The following is a 25989-nucleotide window of genomic DNA, read 5'->3' on the forward strand; positions in this document are numbered from 1 at the left end:
TTTTTTTTAAATCTTGTCTGTTTCTCTCTATATGTTCTCTTTTACTTTTTGCTTGAAGAGAAATGTAGGATCAGCCAGAGGTAAGAGATTACGGCTTTATCAGGTTTTTCTTGAACAGGTACATGAGTTCCCAGGAATTTGTTAGAGTTTATCAAATCTTCCTTTGGACTTCTTATTTTCAGGATTCTCTTTTTAAGATTTTCGACCCATCTATTTGCCTCAACTAGCATCACTGCCACAGGCAGCAGAGATGTTAAACAATTGCTACTGCTCATTTTCACTAAATTTCCTGGGCATAAACTTTCTTATAATTGAATTCTGAGTTAGGGAAAATAGAGACAATCCCAGAAAATGGGGTTTTCTAGTCTGCTGACAGAAGTCAAAGAGTGACAATATACTTGTATGGAGTTTCTAGGAGAGCTGTAAATCGATTCTGTCCCCTCCAAATGGCTATTAGACTGATAATTTTCAAGGCTACTATAGAGCTGGAGAGTGGAAGATGGAAATAGAATGAGTTAAAATGGCACAAACCCTTGTTGATATTGATATATTCAACTGTTTTTCTTGAAAAACACTTCTAAGATTATTATAAGCTATTAATTTCGGAGCTGATAAAAGGTTAATTTTGCAAGCTTACATTGTTCTCATTGCTTTTATGAAGGAGTATGATTTCTAAGGTTTTTAATCAACCATTTTGGAAGTACTTTATCATTATACCTTAAGAGCTTCCAGATTCATAATTGTTCCTTTTATTAATGGATTCTATTTATTTTTGAAGAAATTCTTCACAGAGCCCTCTGGACATAGCTTCCAAAGGACACTTCAAAGCACTTTTATTTTATACTGGTATTGCTTTTCTGTGTATTGCTGGCTGATACAGTTGTTCTTCAATGTTTTCCCATTTCTTAGATCACTTTTGTGTGCTTTGTAATATTTTCTTTAGAATATACTTTGGAATAATTTGTCTGTGTTATTACATGCTCAAACTTCTATTTTTTTATGACTCTATATCTTTGTATTTCTATTGAACTTGGTTAGTAACTTGGATCCAAAAGTATATAATTTATGATTCAAAGTCATTGTCCTTAAATTTTAACTTGAGATAATAGCACTAATTTACATATGTATGTAAATAGTAGATGTGTATAATAGAAAGCAAATCCCAGCAGATAGACATTTTAGTAGGCAGAACAAAAACTCAGAAAAGCTAGAGATGGTGAATTCAGCATCAGAAAATGATGGAATTATAAGTGCCCAGGAGAAGATATTGAAAACAAATTATTCTCATTGTCCAAAGCCTTTGGTTAAAAGATTTAATGAACAAGCCTGGGCATAAATAAGACTGCATTTAGTATAGGGGTCTACTTGCTGATTGGACTGTCAGGAGGAGACAGAGTCTCCCACGGAGCAACTAGATTAAACCAACTATGGTATTATCTGTAAAACTCAATATTTCTACAAAAATAGTAATCGTGACAAGGTGCTGTTCTGATGGGAAGCCATGGGAATTACATGGAAACAATTCTAAAAAGTGCTATTTTCTGGTGAGATAAAAATTATAATGTGGAACAAAAACTGTTTTGTGGGAAAAAAACTTAAAATACCATAGTAAATGAGGAAATGACAGGAAAGCCAATAAACTCATTTATTAGAATAATAGTTGCCTATGAAAAAAGCAAGTAATAGGGCAAGGTAAAAAGATTTAAAAAAATGTTAAATCACTTCAATTTAGTGTGTGAGTTGGGTGATGTGGAAAGTATCACATTAGGAGTGCAAGAGACTTTGGGGGGTTAATTCTTCCATAAAATAAATGAGAGAGTAAGCAATAATGAAAAGCCTTTCAATACAAGTCTATAAAAAGCGAGGGGAATAGGTAGAAAGTGCCATAAACTATAGTGCAGCTAGGATTAAATCTCAGCTAACCTCCAGGAAATTTTAGCACAAAAATGCTGTAAAGGAGTCCTATTATGATCAGAAATGGTTACACAACAGAAGCTTCATCTTGCTTAGTCACTGGTTGTGCCCTTTCCAGGAAGAGCAAGGTCAGCTCAATGTACTTCTGCAACAGATTCCCTTTCAAGGGGAAGCAGATTATGTACAAAAAATATGAAACTAGAAAAGTAAAAATTCAATAATTTCAGATGCATTTAAAACAAATCAATTATCAATTTGTAATCCTTAAGTGGAAAATAAAACATTTTAAATACAATATAAACAAAAGGAAGAGACTCTCTAGATTGTTTGTAGGTCAATATGTAATGCGTGGCTAGATTAAGTAATGCATAGTTAATCCACAATTAAGCATGGAGACACAAATACATTCTTTAAATGTGAAAAGATATTAGAAGAGAAAATTCATAATATAAGTTCTTACCTGGAGACAAGAAAAAGAAGAGCCAAACCAAAGAAAGGATAAAGGAAATAACAAAGATGATGATAAAATTCAATGAGTTTCAAAAAAGAAAGTAAAACAAATTGGTAAAAGAAAAAGCTGGTTATTAGATCCCTAAAATTGATAAATTACTAACAAGTCTTAAAAAATAAAGAGATAAAACATAAATCATCAATATCAGAAATAAAATAGGAGATATCACTACAGATCTTGCAGCTTTTATAACAAAAACATAGGAATATTAGTAAGAAATGTACTCTCACAAATTTGACAACTCTGAAGAAATGGATCGGTTTCTTGAAAAAGACAAACTACCAGTACTTACTTGTTCCAATACACCTTGTTCCAATACATTTTAGATGCAAAAATATTCAATACATTATTAGAAAATTGAATCTTATAATCTAGAAAAAGATTATATCCGATGACCAAATGAGATTTATTCCAACTAGGTAAGCTAGTGCAATATTCATAAATCAACCAATATGTTCCATCATATGAACAGACTAAAGAAAAAGAAATCTCATGATAATATCAATCAACATGGAGAAAGTAACGGTAAAATCCAATACCCGCTCAAGGTAAAATTTCTTAGAAAGACAGCAATAGAGGCATTTACTCGACCCGGACAAAGAATATCTACAAGAAATATAAATCTAATTCCATGCTAAACGCAGTGAACACTCTCTAACCTCAGGACCAGGCAAGGGTGTCCACTTACATCACTCTCATGCCACAGAGGGCTGAAAGTTCTAGACGCTGCAATTAGGCCAGAAAAATAAATGAAAGGCATATAGAAAAAATAAAATAGTTTATATTTGCATATTTTATTATATTCTACATAGGAAGTTCCAAGAAAGCTAAAAAAGAATAATCCTAGATCTTATAAATTTAGCAAGGTCACAGAAAACAAGATAAACACACAGAAATATCAATCACATTAATATATCCCAACAATGAACGCAGAATATTTATAATAACGCTAAGGAAAATAAAAAATGCTTATGTATAAAATCAAAAAGAATGCATATAGGATCTCTATGCTGAAAATTGCAAAATTGTCATGAAAGAAATCAAAGATCTAAACAAATAGGGAGACATAAAAACATTTCATGGATTGCAAGACTTAAAGATGCCAATTCTCCTCAAATTGATCTATAAGTTTAATGCAATTCCTTTCAAAATTCTAGGGTTGTTTTTGTAGATATATATAAGTTTATTCTAAAATTTATATGAAAATACATAGGTCCTAAAGCAGCTTTAGAAAGAATAAAGTGAGAGCAATCAGTATACTCAACATTAAAGTCTAGTATTTAGCTGTATTAAATAATATGGTGTGGTATTGCTAGGAGAATAGGACAAACGAGAGAATCCCCCAAAAGACTCATATATATATAGTGTGTGTGTATACCAAATAGATTTTTAATAAAGGCAAAAAATTAATTTGAGAAAAGAGCTTTTTCTATAATTGGTGCTGTAACATTTAGATATCCATAGGCAAAAGAACGTGATCCTTGATCTAAATGTCACACTTTTCATAAAAACTACCACTAACCAGATTGTGGACTTACAGGTAGAACATAAAACCGTAAAACTTTTAGAATAAAATGAGAAAATGCTCAGGATTTAGGGCTTGGGGAATAATTTGATACGAAAACACAACATATAAATCAAAAACTTAGTAGCTTGGCTCTCGTTAGAATTAGAGAATTTTTCTCTGCAAAGCACTAGTAAGAAGATGAAAAGACAAACTACAGTACAAGAGAAAAAATGTGCAAGTTCCTAGCACCTAGAGATAACTAGCACCTTGAATACAAAATAAATTCTTAAAATTCAACAGTAAAACAAACAACCCATTAGAATACAGACAAAAGACACAAACAGATATTTCACCAGGGGGTATGCGTGGATGGCAAATTAGCACATGAAAATCTATTCAACATCATAAGCCATCAGGAGAATGAAAAGGAAAGCCACATGTGCTATCACAGCATACCTAACAAAATGATTAAAACATAAAATTGTGACGATCAAATTATGGTGAGGATGAAGAAGAGGTGGTACATTTTGTGTGAGAGTGGTATAGATACCCTGAAAAACCACTTGTCGGTCTGTTTATTATCAAATTAAACATGGAAACTAATACAGCCCAGCAATTGCACTTCTGATAAACTTTGTTATCACAGAAATCTGTACATGGCTTCATTCAGAGTTAAAAACTGGAAAAAGTCAAAATGTCCTTGAACTGGTGAAATGTTAAACAGGTGATGATACATTTATAGCATAGAACACTACCTGGCATCAAAAGGAATGGACTATTGGTACATCCAACACCCTGGATGGATCTTGAGGGAATTACGCTGAGTGAAAAAAGCAAATGTTCAACCAAATGATGTGAGAATCCATTTTTAAAACATTCTTGAAGTGAAAAAAATAATAGAAATGAAGATGGGATTAATGGTTGCTAGGGGCTAAGAAAAAGGGTGGTTTGGGATGGGAAAAGGGAGGTCAATATGACTCTAAAAGGGCAGAAGTAGGTGTCTTTGTGGTGATGGAGCTTTGTGGTGAGGGAGCTGCTCTGTATTTGAATTGTATCAACATCAATATCCTAGTTGTGATACCATAGTATAGTTTTGCATGATGTTACAATGGGAAAAACTCAATAAAGGTTCTATGGGTCTTGTCTGTTTTATTTCTCATAACTGCCTGCTTATCTACCTATAAAAATTAAAAATAAAAGTGAAAAATAAAAAACAGGGAAGATAGAGTAGATAACCAGAAGTTCCTGAAGAAATGACTTCAGACAAGGAGAAAGAAACACGGTTACAAAAAGAACAGTGAATTAGAATTTTCCAGAACTTAAAATAGAAACGAGTCTTTTGACTAATGAAATCAAGTTGTTGGCAATATAGATGAAGACTCATAAACTCAAATCTAAAATTTCAGAATTTCAAAGATAAAGCAAAATTTTATATTTCAAAGACAGATGAAATCTTGGTTCGAGAGAGCAAAGGCAGATGACCTCCAAAGAAATATCTCCCCTGCTGGAGGCTGCTACGTCAACATCAACATTTGACTGGCAGGTGTATGTGCCTGAGTGATTGTGTTTGGGGAACTGAGTGGGAACGAAGGCTTGTTTAGCATATAGGCTTTCTCTCAATTCTTTTGTTTTCAGTAAAGGACCAGAGTGGTGCACCTAAATCACTAGTTCTGAGCTCCTCTGCTGGACTCTCTAGAAATAACCTTTCAAACTGGAGGTTGGGGGGAATAGAAGGAAAGAGGGAAGCAGGGAAAGTTTGACAGCTGCATGAGGTTGAAAATTTGATATTTTACCTGCTTAGTCTATTTATGTTGTTACAGAGGAGTACCTGAGCCTGGGTAATTTATAAAGAGAAGGTTTAATTGACTCATGGTTCTGCAGGCTGTACAAGAAGCCTCTCAACATCTGCTTCTGATAAGGGCTTCAGGCAGCTTCCACTCATAGTGGAAGGGGAAAGGGGAAAATGGTGTGAATGGATCAGAGGAAGAGAGAGAGGCAGAGAGAGGGAGAGAAAGAGAGAGAGAGAATGAGCATGTGCCAGGCTCTAACAACCAGACCACTTCTGGCCGGAACCAACAGAGCAAGAACTCACTCAGGGACAGTGCCAAGACATTCATGAGGGATCCGCTCTCGAGATTCAAAACCTCTCATTAGGCCACAGCATTGGGGATCAGATTTTAACATGAGGCTTGGAGAGTCAAATATCCCAACTGGGACACCTCTCTTCAAATAGCATTCCAGCCAGTGTTCATTCTCAGCCTCACCTCCAGTGGCACATTGCTGCTGATTCCGACTGGGGGCTCTGCAGCATAAAAGCTCTGCTTGCAGGCTTCCCCTATGGCTGTGTGATCTTTTACATCCCTCACAGCCCATTCACGGACTTTTCCATCTTCTAAACCGTTTTTTTGCTGATGTCTTCTTTTATTATGAGAGTTTATGTCTAAAAAGAAATCTCATCACTAATTTTTTAGTGTTATTTAACAAAAGCTAGATTTTCTTTCTGAGGAATTTTCCAACTGTGCCCAAGCTATAATTCACTTTTTATAAAAATTATGGCAATAGCTTTTTTAAAAAAAAAAAAATCTAAGAAATTTTTTTTTTCAGGTTGCTTCCGTTCCCATAGCAGCCTGTTCTTTGTAGGTGCATTAACGTTTTGCTTCACTTTAAGGGCATCAGTTAAAAATATTTTTAAAGTTATGGTCACTTTCTTGAATTATATATATTCCCTCTGATGTCAGTGTTTTATCTTTTTTTTCAAATGTGATTTATAAAGCTTCTGTCATTTTTTTCCTTCCTGCTTTGTGCTTTCCTCTTGATTTCTTTCTTTTTTTCTTTTTATTTTCAATTTTGTTTTCTTTTACGTAAGAAGGGTTTGTTAATTAGCACAAGTAAAATTTGGAAGACCTGTTTATTTAAAATACCGTTCTCCCAAAGAGGAAGGATTTATTGCAGCGGTTTCCAGCCTTTTTCAAACCTGTGACCAGTTTTATAGAAGACAGCCATGGACCATGGATGGTTTCAGGATGATTCAGTGCATTACATTTATTGTGTACTTTGTTTCCCTTATTATTACATCGAAATATATAATGAAATATTTACACAGCTCACCATCATGGAGAAGCAATGGGAGTCCTGACCTTGTTTTCCTGTAAGGAGACAGTCCCATGTCTTCAGCTCCACCTTAGATCATCAGGCATTAGATTCTCATAAGAAGCGCTCAACCTCCATCCCTCCCATGTAGTAGTGTTTGCTCCTATGAGAATCTAATGCTGCTGCTGATGTGACAGGGAAGAGCTTAGGCAGCGATGCAAGTGATGGGACGTTTGCTGGCTCTCCTGCAGCTCATCTGGGGCGCCAGCCCAGACAGAGTCCGCAGCTGTAGTGGATCTGTGAATGTTATTGTTGATAAAAAAAGCCCAAGCAGGCTTGTTCCAAACAAGGAGAGCACCGTGTTCCAAACCAGGACCGAGAGACTCTCCCTGCTGACTGGCTGTGTCTTTGCCTTTCTCCTCTGAACACACCACAGAAGGCTGAAGTTAGCTTAGGCTCCATGTCCTTTCCCAGCCACCATGCCCACAGTGGAATTCCTGCTTCCTACTCCCTCACAGGAATAATTGCTGCCATTTCTCTGTTAGCAAAAGAGAAAGAGTATCTACCCTACGTAACCTAGACCCTCTTGAAAGAATTCTTTACCATCATTGGTGCCTGATGACCATTCTTTTGCTTCATGCTCGCCAACTTATGATATGGATAATTTTGAAGCTAGTCCAGGGTGAAACCTACTTCTGAAGAAGCCTTTTGCCAAGCACACTGCCTAATGTTTCCTGTATTTTATGTTCTTTCTAAGCAGAAGTGGAGTAACTTGAGCCACACTCAAAAATACGTAAAAAAAAAAAAAAGTCCTGGTTTGCTGAATTTTTAAGACGTGATTGTATTTTTAATTTTGATAAGATCTTAGGAGGGAAGTGAAGCAAGCTCATGCCCTCAGACTTCCATCATGTACCAGAAATGATCTCCTCTTTTCTAGTTGTGTAAATCCTACCCACCATTGCAGATGCAGCTGGGGTGACTGACGTCTCCTCTGTGAGGCATCCCCTGAGCCATCCAGTGGCTCTTTTGCCATTGCTGCACAACTCAGTCTACTTTCTGTTAAAGTACTTGCCACCTGGTCTAGTAATTTGTCTCTACACATCTTTCTTGCTTATGCACTTGAGAACTTTTTGAAGGGCTAGACTATGCTTATTTATTTCTAAATACTCAATGTTTAACACCATACCTAATATAATATTTATGAGTGAATCCATGACAAAAGAGTAACCAAAATCCTGGGTCTCAAACTTTTACTTTACATAGGCCCATATAAATCATTTCTTTGATCTCTAGGAGTTCTGTGTATCTTTTAAAACCATATTCAGTGTATGGATATTTGGAAAGCTATTTATTTCATAATTCTAGCAGAGCAGAGTGTGTGTGAGAGTGCTTTTACCTTTAAAACATGTCTATAATGTGGAGAGCTAAACTTCCAACTGGACCCTGTATCCGTGATCTCATTACTGTTCACACCAACAAGTCAGCTTTTAAAGAACATTTCAGGAAAGTTGTAGCAAAGCATTAAAATAGTCTCATGACATGGAAAATCACCCTGAGAAATGTTTCATATTTATGAACATCTTCTCTAGGCTTTAAATCTATTACATGTGTGATTTTTAATGTTTTATCATAGAAATCCAATTAAAATTCTAAAGATGGCTACATGTGCAATAAATTAAAAATGGTTCTATCCATTTGCTCAAAGATATTTATCCCTGAATATTATTTTTGCACTTGTCACACAGGTACTTATTATCTAAACTGTGTAGATTTTTTTTTTATCTAGCTAAAAAGTCATCTAGTAAACAAATAACTTGGAAAGGTTTTCTTTTTCTTAATAATCATGAAAAGTATTTATTTATAATACCTTCGCTCCAATTTTTAATTCTATTATATATGAAATCACATTCTCAGATCTCTCATTCAATAGTACGTCCAAAGTAAATGACTTTAGGTTAATGGATTACATAATTTCTGATTAAAGAGAATTACCAGCAGTTTGTTTACTTATAGTTGAATGCATCCTGCAAATTATGTAGATATTCTAAATAATTTTAGCTTTCAAACTTATGCATACATTTGAACTTTCCTTTCTAAAGCTGTTAAGAGACCTTCTCAGGCTTTCTAAATTATACAGGATTTGACGTGCTTTTGAGTAGCCCTCCAATCCCAAAGTTGTAGATGATTAAAATGTCTGCTGAATGATAGATGATGTAATGATCTTTTTACCACCTACTACTGGAAACTGTCTTGGATAAGGGCTCTCATGATAATGAGGACCTGGCCATATAACCTGAGAGTTTATTATTTTGCCCTGTGGTAAGCGTCACTTGGCTACTTATCTACTTGTAGGTAGGGACTCTCAATATGTAGACTGATACGTGCCTGGGATGGCACATAATAGGACAGGATGAGTGCCTCTGAAGCTGACTTTTCAGACCCAAACTGAGATTAACTCTAGTTGCGTGAATCCATCCAAGTCACCAGGAGAGCACCAATCAGAGCACAGACCAGCACTTACAAAATCTTATAATCTCACTGCTAGCACTTGAGCCATGAACAGGGGTGTGGAACAGGGAGGCATTTTCTGTTGCTAGTCCCAAATTGAGGCTCTAATTTCAGAAATCTGCATGGACAAAATCAAGTTCATGAGCTTTTCAACCCCGTGTCCATTAGTGCGCTGTAACCCATGTCTCCTTTGGTTCTCACGCAGTCTGATTGAAAACACCTGGCTCTCCTCCTGCCCATCAAGATCACCACTCCATTTGTTACTCTTCTTTTATCCTACCATTTTTCCCTGCCCAATTTCATTTCCTAGAAAATGTATTACTTTTCAGAGAATATTTTCTATCAAAGAAGAAGAGGAGTTGCTTTCAAATCTTAAGTGTGCCTGTATAACTGGTGTTTGGAGTCTCCGGTGGGATCACGCAAATGGACTTCACCATTTGAAGGCCCAAACTAGCCCATTCGCCATGAATACATACACAGAAAATCATAACAAAGCTTCTCTGGTTTCATACCTCCCACACAGAATGATTCATGTACTACCCGTAAAAGAAAAATACTTTTCAGATTTGCCAATGTGACTCCATAATACTTAGGGATATTACTTGAAAGTCTTTATATTCTCGTATTTCCTTTTTTGCTCTGCCCTTTCTTAAGCAGGTAATTGAAGCTTTTTGTGGGTAGAGTAGTGATCATTAATGTGTGAGTATGCTGGGGAGACTGCTGAGTAAGCAGTCTACAAACCTCCTTCCACTTCAATACCCATCCAACCATCTCTAATTTTAGTTTTCAAACCTAAATACCTCAGGAGAACTGGGAGAGTTTGTGCAGGAGGTAAGAGGAAGGAAATGTATAGGCATAGAGAGTATTTGGAGAAAAATGGCAAAGGACAAGAGAGATGAGAGCTTTTCATTGGCACTGGACAGAGGGTCTCCTCGTTTATGACCTGTGACAGATTGTTGGAGGAGCACATGGGTTAAGGATCCTGGAGAAGTAGGGGAAATAGTTTCATTTAAGATAGCTTATTGGGTAGGTACCAGATCTCCAGGAAAATGGCTGCATTGTGGTGTGGAACTATTAGAGCCAGTTAACTACAGTGTGGCCATGTTAACGGAGGTGGTGGGCATTTCAGAGCAAATTTGTGGATAGATAGCCAAAGCGTCTGTCACTCACAGATCCTTACAACAGAGGAAGGCCCTGGACACTGGGCAGGACTCTAGAAAGAAGTGTGGAAAATTGACAGCAATAATTAATGAGGTAATACTTTCCACCAACCTATAAAAATGATAAATTTGGATACAGAAATTAAGTCATAGAAAATAAACTGTTATTGCTCGCTTAATCATTTGTGGACAAAAATTAGCTTTATTTCTACATGATAGACATCTGAACCCTCTACCAGTCTTCCCAGATCCTCTTCTCCTGGACATGCTGCAAACTTTGAGGGTGTTCTTGAAGCTCATCATTTGGTTGCCCACAACCTCCTCTGTAAGATGTGTAAAGTTAATGTGGAGATAACTCCACTATTTCTAGTACATTCTTTATCTAAGCAAGGCTTATTTTGAAACATTGTGGTGTAACTGGAAGGTACCTGGCACCCAGCAACAGACTCAGAACACCGTAGATTGAACACGGGTACCAACCCAAGACACTCAGCCAATATTAAGAGAGGTGTGTGTCCGCTTTCACAGCTCCAATTGCTCCTTTAGTAGCATGGAAATAGTACCTGAAAATAGTATTTGTGGGCCAGACCCCTTAAGGGGATGAGTTTTTGAACTAGAAAGACATGTCATTAAATTTCCTTTGTACTAACTGTATGTGTGATCTTGAACAATTTGCTTAAGGTTCTGAGCCTTAATTTCCTCATTTGTTAAATGGAATTAATAAGAGTTCTGTGTTCTGTCACTTGTTCATGTGTTCATTTTTAAATAGTGAAGTTAATAAGCTTAAGCTTATTAAGGATCTGTTATATGCCTGGGGTTTTCCTGCCTGCGATTAATAAAATAATACTTAGTTTAATGTCTGGTGCATACTGATTACTCAACAAATAAGAGTGGCTGCTATTGTTTCTGTTATTGTTCCTATTATTACTTCCAAGGGCTAAAATTTAAGATATGTCAAATGAGCCATATCAACCAGGTGCTTTATGAATATATCACTTTTTAGATCCATGAAGAAAATCCCAATACTTTCAACTATTTGCTGAATAGTTTTTCTGCAACAACCTTGACCTTTGCCCAACAAGAACATTTTCATTCACGACAGTGATTTCTGATACTTGACCTGAACTTCCCACGCTATGCTATGTAACTGTGAGGACTGAATTTTGCTTTAGGAAATAGAATGCTCTAACAATAATAGCTCTAACAATGCAGAATTTTATTATTATAAATAACAAGAGGTGTGGTGATACAGAATGGTTGCACCACTTAGGGATGTTACAAGGCTATCTTTTCACCCTTTCTTACTTAAGGGATCAGCAATGTCTCCTCTCATGGTCATGTGGTGCCAGAGTTCCAAGCCCCATGGCATCCCACAGCAACTTTCAAAGTAGAAAACAAGAGCATGAAGGTCAAAATGGAAAAAGAACATGTTCTTTATCACATCTATTATCCTGCCCACCAGCCAACTTTCCTTTAGTTTAATGGCCCATCATTGGGTTACATAAACACCCCACACAAATCTCTGGGCAAAAGGGAAATAGAACTACTAAACACAATTTATGCCCCAGGGGTGATTATATCATCACACACTGGGGTTCTCCTAGCAAGGAAGGGGATCATGCTTTTTGAGTAGTGATGAAGAATGCCTGAGAGAATCTGGTGCCCAGCCATTGCCTGCCACAAAATGTATCTTATATAATAAGGATGCCAAGTCACCTTTCTGGGCATCAAGCAGCAGAACGAATGCTAAAATGTGCTGGCACACTTGACTTTGCCCCACCAGTGAACACCGTTGTGTCATGCAGGGCCCAGGACTGCTGCCTTAATTAACTGCTTTAGATGGTAGATTCTATGAGCTAGTTTTTGCTTTTAGTTCCTTCATGTGTACAGTTGCATGCCTCCATTTATTATATAACTTCTCTTTTAAAACACCCATTCTTTCCACAAAAAAATTCGTTTTCCACCACAAACCCGCATAACCAATCTGATCTCCTAAATGGGAAAACCCTGTCTCATAGAAAAGGAGCTAAATTTTGGCAGCCTCCCATATGTATTGGGTGTGGGATTTGGGCTAGATAATATTTATCCAGTTTCCATGGGATATGCATGATATTTTTCCTTGAATATATCCTGATATATTCTCTGGCACAATGCATGTAAAATGGTAGGAGACTTCCTTGTCCCTATGTATTCCTAGACTGCCGTTGTTTTCTCTGCCTTTTTCTCTCTTTATTAGTACTTGAACAAACAATAGGAACTGACAAAGTCACTCTGTGCCAAGTTACATTTGGGTTTTTATGCCTAACCTTGACAGGCAAATGTGTGGCAGGTTTTACTTGCCAGTGGCAATAAGAATTGATTATAGGCAACAGCCAGTAACCAGAAAAGAAACACACACACACACACACACACACACACACCCCAAGTGGCTATAGTGTTGAGGAATGCTGGTATCTGATCACCTATGGACTTTTTAGCTCTGTTGGAAGCAGCAGAATCAGCAGGGTTTTTTATTAAAGGTCTGTCTATAGACTATGTCTTTCTCCTTTATTTTAGTCCTTAGTTTACAAAGTTTGAAACAGTGGAAATTACTTTACTGATACTCTAAGACTCTAGAATCAGCTCATAAAAATGATATCTGCTATTCTATACAACTTGTAAAATAGCAACTCATTTATTTAAGCCAGTGTATCTTTTTCAGAGCTCTCAATTGCCACTGTAATCATTGTTTCTTCCTTAAATTATGGAAGAAAGACACTTGTCTTTCAAGCTACTCCAAATCATTGCCAGCACTTTTTGAATTTTTAGAATGTGATTCTCCTGTTTCGACATGATTCAGTGCATGTCGATTGTATACGAAAATAATATGAGTGCTCCAAATCGAAAGTTCAGGTTTGCTGCAACTTCCCAGGAGTTGCTAACTTCCCTTGCTGGTTATGTTTTTGATACGTTACACCAATCAAAGACATGTTTCAATCTTCTTATGAGAATTATGTCCACATCTTTCCTGATACCTTTTTTTAGGTATTACGTTTTCCTAACATAGTAAACTAAACACACAGACATATCAGAAATAGAGGATATAAGCAAGTTGGGACGGTCCTTGTGTTCTCAGTTTTGTCAGTCCTCATTTGTTTACAAATTATACAATGTGTCATGAAATCAGCAAATTTAGTCTAAAGGATCTCACAAGCACTGCAGGGTCATTTATTGATAGCAGTAAATTTAAATAGAAAGCAACAAAAAAATAATAAATAGGAGTTTTGTTAATTCTGTACTATTTGTTACATTCCCTTCAGGGGACTTTTCTACTATATTTTAATGCAGTGTGAAATTTACTACTGCTACGGTGAAATTGTGAGACCCCTGTAGAAAGCAACATATATGCATAACTAAAGACCTTTATTTAATAAAGTAATTTGGAATTTTCATTAGATTCTGGCTTGTATGGGAGCAAATGTATGCAGTGAAGTCATTCTGTCTAGACGAAGTCTATTTAATTTTCTTACTCCCAATTAAACAAATTAGTTATCTCTAGATTTCGGTTTATTCTACATTATTCAATGGGGTTAGTTGCACCTGGGTGTTTTGACTCCTACAAAACCACTTAATTGAGCTTTATTTATACCTCATTGCCCTAATCAAACTTCTGGATGATCCAGAAATTTTACGTAGTTCCTTTATTTGTAATAACAAATCTTTGTCAATCAGTTGATAATTTGCATTTGACATCTGTGTTGAAGTATTATATAACTTTTGAAAAATAACAATGACCAAATTCAAATATATTTGTAAATTTTGGAATAAATGAATATGAATAATAATAAATACTTGTCACCACTAAAACCTGCATTGATTGTTTTGATGTAAGCATCAGAATATTATGGAATAATAATAAGTTTGTTTGCAGAAATAATGCCTTAAAGGGAATGAAGATGACTAATTATAAGAGTTTTTGAATTATATATTTTTATTGATTTAATTTATTCACATAAAATTATATTCTAAAATATATTGATCTCTGCTAACATCTGAAATTGTTAACACTAGCTCTTAACATGTTTTATTGAAGCCAATAATCTTGAAATCTCCTATTTTCGTGGAATTACAGAGGGCTTTTGTCCACACATGAAGATGCTGCTAATAATTTATCTTCCACAGTAGAAGACTTTAAACCTGTGAGTAAATTTCATTTTTGATTGGTTTAAAACCCACGTTTTTCTGAAGCAAATGATAGGGTTTTTTTTCTTGTTTGTTTGTTTGTTTGTTTTTTGCAATTTTTGGCCAGGGCCGGGTTTGACACCACCACCTCCGGTATATGGGGCCAGCGCCCTACTCCTTTGAGCCACAGGTGCTGCCCCTGATAGTTAATTTTATTATGAATGTTTTGGCTACATGTTTGTTTTGGTCCAAGTCCCTTAACTGCTTCTGTTAACTGTTGTTTTGAGTTCTGTTTGTTGTTGATGTTTCCTAGTGTTCTAAAGTACTACCTTCTTCTTGACTACAATTATAATGTGCGGTCATTTCTTTTATCAGATTTTCAAGGTGCGAACTTCCCAAGGGATTCATTCTGCTGAAAAACATTTACAATAAATTTCACCATTTTTGTGGTTTTTGACACACACACTGTATTTGATCTCTTTCATCCATTTCAGCAAAAGCATATGCATATAGTTAGTTTTACTGTTTTATTTTGTTATATTCAGTGCCAGATGAAACTTACAGTTATTATTACTGAAGTTTAATATTTTACGTCATGTGCACTTGTCAGTGTCTTTTCTGGTGGAAGAGTGAAAAGGTGATGAAGGTTAAGATCAACTAAGCTTTTGTCTGAACCTATTACTCTTTAAAGTCTCCACAGCCTCACTGAATGTTGGACTACTACATTCAGATGATACGTTATTACCAAAATGTGTATGAATGTAATAGACATTAAAATATACTCAGTGCTGCTTCTTAATTATGGCAGGTTAGATTAAAAACTTTCCTAATGTTTTTCATAATTTGATACATCACATTTTATTTTACACTTCAAATTTGAACTTAACATAATTGTGAATATGAGGCTACATGAAGCCTCAAATACCATTTATAAGATTTATTATTTCAGTTTGTGCGGTTATCATCTAACCTGGATTTGTGGTATTCCAAGCAATTATACTGTCATTCAGTAAGCTGTTAAGTAATCTTTTGCTAAATAATATTTTAAATTTTTTGCATCCATACAATTAAAACAAATTTTCAATTTTTTCTTAATAGGGAATTGGATAGTTGAGTCTTAGTCCTTTGTTTCCTAAGCAATGTGGCAGGTGGTACAAGATACGGACAATGGTAGAAAGCACAGGCTCAAAAGTGCTCTTGTTTACTTACTTGCTCCAAAAGAGGGCAGCAAAACTCTATTTTATATAAATCTGCCATGCGCTGATTTCTTCTGGTCAGCGGTTGTTTTTCTATAACCTATTCTTGTTTTAAGGTCAGGTATCCCTTTTCCATACTTAAAATATGAAATGAAAATAAATACATAACAAATCTATTGTGAAAAATGTTAAGAAGAACATTTTTTAAAAAATCTTACCTAAAGTAGGTGATTTAAGATATGAAAAGGAAAAAGTCTCTTTTCTTTGTCTCACTCTTATCAAACTCAATTAGAACTGGAATAAAATTATTTTCCCTTCTTTTTATTCTACTTGTCATTATGTGATCACTGAAAAAATGTGCCTCTAATAGTACCCACAGCATCAGTATTATACTTCTGTTACAAAGTGATTGTGGAGTTTTAAAGGAGTGAATACAGTTTTAAACAAAATTTTGCCATTTTAAAAATGAAGAAAACCTTTTAACTGAGAAATTAGATATAATTTTAGGCAAATTTTATTTTAAGACAGTAAATGGCTGGTCTAATGATGATAATTTGACGTGTGCTCCCATCTATTTGTCATTATTTTGTTGAGTTTCTCTTCTTCTTCTTCTTTTTTTTTTTTTTTTTTTTTTTTTGCAGTGCTTGGCCAGGGCTGGGTTTGAACCCACCACCTCTGGCATATAGGGCCAGCACCCTACTCCTTTGAGCCACAGGCGCCACCTCTTCTTAATGAAACATTCAGTCTTGAACTAGCACCAAAAGAGAACATAGCAGAATGAGTTTTCAATTTGTTTTCCTACTTACACATATTTTCTGAAACTTCAATGTCTGTTCTTTAGTTATTAGAAAAGTTGTCCTTTTTTAAATAAAATAGCTAAACTTAAAAATTTTGAGCACATAATTAGATATCCTCCAAGTCTGGGGATTGAGAGTAATGAGAAGTAGAGAATGAGGGCTGCAGAATGTCAATTGTCCTTAAGTTCCTGAGAAGCAGCATGGATTTAGTAGTCATCGGCCAGTATTTTTGAGAAGGATGAAGGGAAATAAGTAGGGGAAAGGAGCATATCGTACTAAAGTGAGCTGTCTTCATGACAATGGTATCCTGAGTGTCTATCCATGGTAATGTTAATGAAATGACAAATTTGTCACATATTAACTTTTTCTACTATTGATATAATTTTTCATTTGGTACTTCTACAACTTTTTAGAAACATTTTATCTTTCATAAATAGCCACATCCTTAGCCTTTTACTTGATAATGGAAAAAGCAAAGTATTTAGTAGACTAAACATTTCATGCACTAATATTGAATGTAAAATGGTAGCACAGTATATAGCACATCACAAATGCTCTTTGCTATTATTATTATTATCATTATTCCTTTATAACTATCATCTTCTCTCACCCCAGCATAAAAGTCCACTTTCATAAGTCATCCTGAAGAGTGTTTCTTGACAAGTGTGACAAGTAGGTTTTACATCAGTGGGTGAGAATGGGATAGGATTACTGTGGGCGACCAGGCATTTTTGCACAGCCTGAAAAATATATGTTTATAGACAAGATTTATTGAGCATGTGTTATAAGATGGGGACTGTGCTAAGTATGTTATTTGGATTACTTCATTTAATCCACAGAGGAGGAAACTGGGGTTTGAAAGTAGAGTGATTCCTTATTATGTTGGAAAAAATATTGTTCTCCAAAAATCGTAGTTCAAGAACAATTACTTCAATGCAAATAGTCGAGCCAACTGCTCCCCATCTTCATCTTTCTAGAGTGTCCACTCCTGCCCAAGTATTCCATCTACATGAAGTGATCAGTGCCTTACCATTTTTTTCTCACTGCTCTCAACATATGTTTTTAACAAAGAATCAAAGTTTAGTCCCTTTACTCTTTAATATAAATTTAGATTACTATGTTACTTTAGCCATAACTCTGCATTTTAAGACTTATTTAGTATTATGAATGGAAAGGTTTTTCATCAGTTAAGGGAGGTTCTGATATCAATCAATAGATGGGAGACATATTGAGTGGTTTTGAGAGAGTGTGATAAGTACTCCTTCAGGGTATTCAAATCACAGCACATGGACAAGTACTCTTAAGGTAACAGATAATCACAGTCCTGCACAATCAGGCCCAGAATGCTAGGCTATAATACATGCTTAACAAATTGTCAAATGGGCAAAAAATATACATGAGATATTGTACACATATTGGTTAACGTAATTCACACAACAATCCTCTGTCGTTCTATCTTATTTTCATGGTACAGTTGTGGAACTTGAAGCAGAGAGGAGTAAGGTGGCTGGTAGGGGAAGAGGACAAGCCTAGACACTCTGGCTCTAGGGTCCGACACTTTTCACCATCTTTTTCTCTTTCTCTCTCTTTTGCCATGTTTCATCCATCCTTAGTACTCCTCACATCTTAGTCTCTACTTTCTCTCCAAAGGAAATCATATTATTCCTTGGTCACAATTACTCACTGGGGTTACATACATTTGGATACCAACTTGCATCGATGAACATTACATCTAATAACCATCTATCAACATCACACGAATCTCCCAATACTTCTTAATCCCCCAAAGTACCAAATTAAATTTACTATCTTCCCTGGCTGAATTAGTTTCTTCCCTATGTTACTTACTTGAAAGCTTTATCACGCATCAGCCCATTATATATCAAAGTTTAGGATTTTCCATGCCTCATTTTTTTCCTTAACCATTTTTAATAAATCATAACTGTGTACGTTAACACATTTATGGGGTACAATGTGCTGATTTTATATACAATTTGGAACATTTGTTTAATCACCAAATCTAGGCCTTAAATATCTTTAAAACCTGTCTCTTTCCCTCTCTTCCTCTCCTGCTAAAATTTATCATCAAAACTTCGCCTTGTATCACCTAGATTACTGCGTGACTTTTTAAGTTGCAGTCACTGACACTTGTTTTTCCTTCACTAATTCTGTTCAACAACCTGTCAACATTGTCATTCAAGAAATTATTCTCTCGTAACTTTACCTGCTTAAAACAAGCCATCACCACCATGCCACTACTTACGAGATAAACTTTCTTTTGTGGCAGGTGAGGCTCTCCACGGGGCCTACGGTGAGTTCCTGCTCAACATCATCTTCTCCCTCTTCTCCCAGCCCAGAGAGGTTTCCACACTCTGCTCTTTCACATCTCTGCCGTCTCATTCATGTTCTTTCCTTTCTTTGACTTGCTCTTGTTCTCCTGGAAAGTCATTTTATCTTTTTAGCCCTGCTAAAACTTCATGGCTTCCTTCCCTATTAACTTCAGTCAGAATTAGTGCCATAATATGACATTTACAGAGGTTTGTTTTCCTTTATAATTATCCAGTTATTATAATATTTTAATAAATTTGATGCAAATTTCTGATAAAAATATATAACCTATAAACAATAAAGAAGCATAATAATTGTATTGGGATTCCACCACAAAGCTTATAATAGATTGTGATCATTCTGGTGAAGCTATCTGGGTGCCATCATTTTGGACCACTAAGTTGAATTTAGTGTTTATATTTCTTTTTCATTTTAAAATGGTGTAACCAGGAATCACTAAAAATATAATTCTTTTATTTCCTTGCTTTTGATTTTAATTAGATATCACACTGTATAGAGTTTACTACCCGTTCTTTTGCTCACCCGATGCTATCTTTGTCTATATTTCTAAGATTCTTTGTGGTATTGCTGTAACCTCGGGGTTATTTATTTTCACAGCTGTACTATATTTCTTTTGTAACTCTTTACATGTATTTATTTCACATATATTTTTAAAAGTGAATGCTTGAGTTCTTTTAAAAATGTTTTAAAATATTAAGCTGCTATGAGCATGCTTGCTCATTCCTTGGATGAACATGTGCAAGAATTACTTTAGGGCACAGAATTGCAGGTATAAGAATATTTGCCTATTCTACTTTAGAAGAATAATAAAAATTGTTGCCAAAATGGATGTATCAGTCTGCATTCTCACCAGCACTGCACACTTCCTCTTTCTTGTGTGCAATTTGCATGCTGGTGTTCTCCAGTGAGCAGTGAACCCTCAAAGTGAGGGTTATTATTCAGTTCAAATACCCAGATCAGAGCTTGGTGCATATTCGGTGAATGTGTTAAATGATTACATACACAATAGTTTAAGCACTCTTAAGGCAAAAATCAAGGAAATACAAATGAGAGATAAGGGGTAGCCAAAAAATTATTTATATTCCATTTAGGACATGATTTAATTTAGCTCTAAATATTTTTTGTTCCCTCTAGGCCATGAAATGGTGCTAAAATCAGTAGGCCAGAACTAGGAATTGGGTATCTTTTTGAGGAAAATTGCTTTAATAGTTTTTACTTGACATGAAAAAAATAATTATATTTGATAGCATTTATGAATCCACTATTTTGGTTCCAGAAATATTTCATATTGATATTATTTACCTTTTAATAAAAGATCCAGCTAGTTTTGTTGAAACCTTTTATATAAACGTGTACTTTTACAATTATCTTTTAATTTTGTTTTCCTGATCATTTTAGTAAAGGATATAATGTAGGTTAAAAAGAGAAAGTGCTCAGAATTTATACAGCTTTGTCTTCCACAAGTACACTTATGCAATAATATTAGTGTAATACTTTCCCCCAACTCCCTTTGAACCGAAAGATTTAATGAGATTTCTCATTAGGTCCATGTGGCTGATAAGGGAATAGTGTCACAAGGAAATAATCTGCTTTGTTTATGATGTGGTTCTTCTGAAACTTTTGTCTGGTATTCTATTAATATCAGTCACCTAAAAAAATAAAAAAAAATTTCTAGATGAACATTTTACTGAGTATCCAGTAATCGCTTATTTATTGAACATTTCTTCTGTGCCATTACATGACAATTTTAAGAGTCTGATTTTCAATTCTTCTTGTTTATCCAAAAAGTGTTCTTGTGGCCTTTTTAATATATGTTGTAGTTCCTTTTTTTCTCTAGATATTTTGAATTGTTTCTGAATATTAATGGTTATTTTATTTTATGCCCATGTAACTTTCTATATAGTGCATATACTATTTAATGTGTGTGTGCTCTTAAAAACATAGATTTAGTGATAAATAGAAATTGGGGGTTTTCTCTAAACTGGGAACAGAATTTAAATATGGGTTTCTGAAGACACTAAAACATCTGGCCATTTTATGGAGAAAGTATTCTTGGAGAATCCCCAGATTTCTAAGTGGGAAAGAACATAGATCCGCTCATCTCACTGCATTGCACTATGTCTTACAAAATTTTATTTTCTTAAGAAACCCAATGCCTTTCCTTTTCACTTGAAATTGCCTCTGATGAATATTTAAATAAATGTAAACATTAGCTTTTACTAAGGCTAATTGTGAAATCGAATACTCCTCACATAGGGATTTTTTTAATGTTTGCAGGGGCATTTTTGTCAGCAGTTTTTGTGCTATTTAAAAGATCAGTGTCTAATGGGATTAAGTCGGATAATCAAATAACACACTTAGATCTGGGTACATGGTTTGATGCCTGTGGAGTACTTCTTTGATGAATATAAATGAAAAGTGTCTCGTGGTTAGGGGTAGAAGTCACGGTGCCCCCGTGCATGGTGTTTCTGCTAAGTCAGCACCTGGACATGAAATTGAGACTCGGTTGGAAGCGTGGGTTGATAAGAGAGGAAGAAACCTGATAGGGTTTCACTGTAGTAGAGTGGAAAATGCCATGGGATATTTTGAGTGATCTTGAATTTGAAAATATTGAAGAAAACCATCTAACGCAGACAATCATGGCTAAAATCAGTTTTGTGTTTCTCAACAACCTGTATCCTTAATCAATTCTTCGCATAGCTGCTTGTTTCACTTCTTTTTCTAGAGCTGGCCAATTTTTCCTTCCATTGGGATAAAAAATATGTGCTGTTTATAGTGTCATGCTCTATTTTGCCCTGGAACTCCTTAATGTTTATTTTTCTTTGAAAATATTTTTCTTTGAAAATAGTCATTTGTGTACTCACTATTTCTCCTTTCTAATTGAAAACATGTAGCTTTGAAACAATTTCAATGTTGGCCAGAAAAATGTTCACCTATCATATCATGCTGTAATTATATAGTGAGATGCTGTAGATGTGTGTGTGTGTGTGTGTAGACATAATACCTAGTACAGTCAGAATGCATTTGTGACTGTATGAATATATTTTCACTAGACTTTTTATAAACTTATTTTTCATAATCTAATTTTGCACAAAGTCCAAAATCTTTCATCTTGTAAGGGCTTTAATAATTTAATCATTACATCATTACTAGCCATTTGGGTTTTTAACCTCACAGCGTCCACAGGTGTGGTTATTCATTCTAATTATCTTCCAGGATTGCCTTAGGCAATGTGATGGCAAAGGATATCGAAATACTCTACCTCTTTGTAAAATGCTTTCCTTTCTATTCAGCTCTCTTTCTTTTAATTATTACCTATTTATCTCTAACTTCAAACTGTTTCTTCTCCCTATAAAAAAAAGAAGGCACATGGGATAGTATTAGTTTTAAAAAGTATTCACCTCAAATAAAAACTTTACAGCAAAGTATAAAGGATTATTTTATAATAAATTCTATATTTGGTGTCATCATGGCAGTTAAATTGCTTAAGGTCAAATAACTGTCAAATGCTTAGAAAATAATTCTATACAGCAACCTTACTTCTTTTCTTTAAGTCTAGGAAGTGCCCTAGTTCCTGCCTTCTGTTCCTAGTTCCTCACTTTCAAAATGAAATGAAACCAATTTATGATACTTTGACTCTTCTTGGGGGTTCTGCATAGCCTTACTGCACATTTAAATTTTTTTTTTTTTTTAAACAGAGACTCACTTGGCCACCTTCAATAGTGTATTGTGGAGTCACAGCTCACACCAACCTCAAACTGTAAGGCTCAAGTGATCCTCTTGCCTCAGCCTCCCAAAGTAGCTAATACTACAGGCGCTATTTTCAGAGACGAGGTCTTGCTCTGGCTCAGGCTGCTCTCAAACTCATGAGCTCAGGCAATCCACCCACCTTGGCTTCCCAGAGTACTGGAATGACAAATAGAAATTGGAGATTTTCCCTAAACTGGGAACAGAATTTAAATCTGGCTTTCTGAAGGGGCTAAAACATCTGGTCATTTTATGGAGAAAGTATTCTTGGAGAATCCCCAGATTTCTAAGTGGGAAAGAAAATAGGTCAGCTCATCTCAACTACAATGTTGATTCACCTTATATTTTTCGTACTTTCTGTGTTTTAAAATTGATTCTTCTTAAATAAAAAGGAGCCAAATTTAATCTCTATTGCATACAACATCATAATCAAGTATCTATCTAATTCATCTGGCTAATGAATATTTCCAAACAAGTCATTAGATACAAATTATTTCTTAATTCAAGTCTAGTATTTTCAGTTAATTTCTAAATATTCTCAGTTTTTACTGGTCAATTATGTTGCTTTTATTCCTTGAAATTGCCTATTATGATTTTATTTTATTTTATGTACAAAAATATTTCTAGTGGTTTTATTTGAATAAACTTTACACAATAAGTATGTTTGATTTAATGATTTGAATGAAAGCAGATGTCGAACTGAAGATATTGCAGAATTAATCATATTTGTGTAAGTCTCTATTTCTCTCTGTCTCTCTCTGTCCCCCCCCCCTTAATCCCTCTGATTGTCTTCTTTCTGTCTCCTTCATCCTTCTGCTTCTCTTATGTTCTGGTTAAAGGACTGATGGGGTATCATAAACTGGGTATATCATACACTGAATATCAGGGGTATGAGAAGCTTAGAAAAAGATCAGGAGGAGCAAATTAAAGTTATGTCTCAGGCCTGTATTTTCAGGTATATCTTCATTACTAATATTAGATTTGATCATTTTAACCAGGACAAACTCTTTCATCCAGTATATGACCACGATATCAGTGTAAAATTGGATAACTGTTATGGAGAACAGATACAAATATATATATATATATTTATATATGTTTTTCTTATGTTGTTTTATCTACACTGAATTCTATCATCATGCTGACAGGTGCTAGAAGGGTGGAACAAAGAAAGAAGGTGTATGATGGATTTGACAGATTAAGGAACACTGGGAATTCTTTAACACTGCAAACCCCAAAAGGTGAGTCCTAATATCCATACACTTGAATCTGGGTCCATGACCTTCTTTGTGAATAAAGTATGTTAGGAGTGATATTGTACCCGTTCTGTTTCTGGAATTACAAAAAAGGACATGCAGCTTCAATTTTCTCCTTCTTGAAACCTGGCTACCTTTCTGTGAGAAATCTCAGTCAGCAACAAGGAGAGCCCACATGAAAGACAACTGAGCCCCCTTGCCCACTGCTCTAGCTGGGCTCCTACCCTACAGACAAAATCAACTTTCCAGACATGTGAGCCAACCATCTTGGAAGTGCCCTGCTAGCCAGTCAAGTGGCCCTGGCAGATGCCACACACAGCAGAGATGAGCTGCTCCTTTCAAGCTCTTCTAACATTGCAAAATAATGAGCAAATAAGTGATCATGTTATTTTAGTCACTAAGGTTTGGGGTGCCTTGTTATACAACAACAGATACGTGAATCCATGGGAGATGAGACTGTAGAGAGGAATTCAGGTAATTCACGTTATTTAAATCCATGTTAGGAATCTTTTTTTTTTTTTTAATATATAAAGTACAAAGGGAAGCCTTGGAAGTGCCAGAGAATCTGATTTGTATTTTGAAAAGATTGTTATGATCATTCTGTGATAAATGGTCACCAAGAAGTGTCATGGTGAAGGATACATAGTAAGATCCATGGAGATTGGTTATGAAAGTACTATTGTCTGGTGAGAGTTGTTACAGGTTGGGTGCAAAAAGTGGAGATGGTAGAAATAGAACACATTGAGGAGAGGTAGGGGAGGGAGGGAAAGGATGGGCGGAGGGAGGGTGATTGGTGGGATCACACCTGCGGTGCATCTTACAAGGGTATATGTGAAACTTAGTAAATGTAGAATATAAACATCTTAACACAATAACTAAGAAAATGCCAGGAAGGCTATGTTAACCAGTGTGATGAAAATGTGTCAAATGGTCTATAAAACCAGTGTATGGTGCCCCGTGATTGCATTAATATACACAGCTATGATTTAATAATAAAATAAATAGAACACATTGGATGGGTTTGGCAGATATATCAGAACTGAGATTTGATGATAATGTCTCTTTGTTAATGTTGATAATGCAAACTATTTTATTACTGTTTCAATTTTCTATTCTTTTGATTTGGTCTGATTTTTCCAGTTGCTTCTCTGAGAATATGCTGATGACTTTTGATGAAGTTGGGTAGATCAGAAAGAATTCTCATATCCTTTGACAAAATTTGTACTAATATAGAGTCCACTGTATCCCAAACCAAGACATTCCTGTGGAGAGTAAGAGGAAAACGAAGGAAGAGGAAGCACGGGCTATTCTGGAAAAAAGTAGGAAAGCCATGACTCAGTTTGGTCCATGATATATCTTGGCAGGTTTAGTGAAAGATGCTTGTAATCAAACCTCATATAAACATATAGCATATGTGATTTGGCTATCAGATCCAAATACGAGTTAGTGTGCAAACTAGTGGAATTTTAGGTTAAAGAGGTGCAGCAAATCTGAAGAAATCCAGAAGCAATACATAATTGCCAACTGTTATTCTACATGTCTCTTGGGATAATCTGGTCATTTATTCGAGAAATCCATATACTCACTCACAAATATTTAATGATTTTCCTGCTGTTTGAAAAGAATTATGTTTTTGTTTTGTGTGTGCCTGTGTGCGCACATAGTTATGAATAATTCTTTGTACTAATTCTTTGTATATTTATAATCTGGTTTAGAAGTTTTAAAGGAGGGTATGGTATAAGGACGATATGAAAAAAACAGATATGCCTCTGTTTCTTGTTTGTTCCTTTAAT

The 25989-nt window shown here is 35.3% G+C and overlaps 1 long non-coding RNA gene across 1 annotated transcript in view; it reads left to right on the forward strand.

The window, feature by feature from the left end:
* The window catches only part of LOC128589693 (uncharacterized), a 33979-nt gene extending 8588 nt beyond the window's left edge, over positions 1–25391 (forward strand). Inside the window, exons 3-4 of the long non-coding RNA XR_008381118.1 lie at positions 24089–24181; positions 25337–25391. This is a non-coding gene — a long non-coding RNA (uncharacterized LOC128589693). The remainder of the gene's footprint in view (positions 1–24088; positions 24182–25336) is intronic.
* The last annotated feature ends 598 nt before the right edge of the window (positions 25392–25989 follow it).

This window comes from Nycticebus coucang, chromosome 1 (genome assembly GCF_027406575.1).
Source record: "Nycticebus coucang isolate mNycCou1 chromosome 1, mNycCou1.pri, whole genome shotgun sequence".
Lineage (NCBI taxonomy): Eukaryota > Metazoa > Chordata > Mammalia > Primates > Lorisidae > Nycticebus > Nycticebus coucang.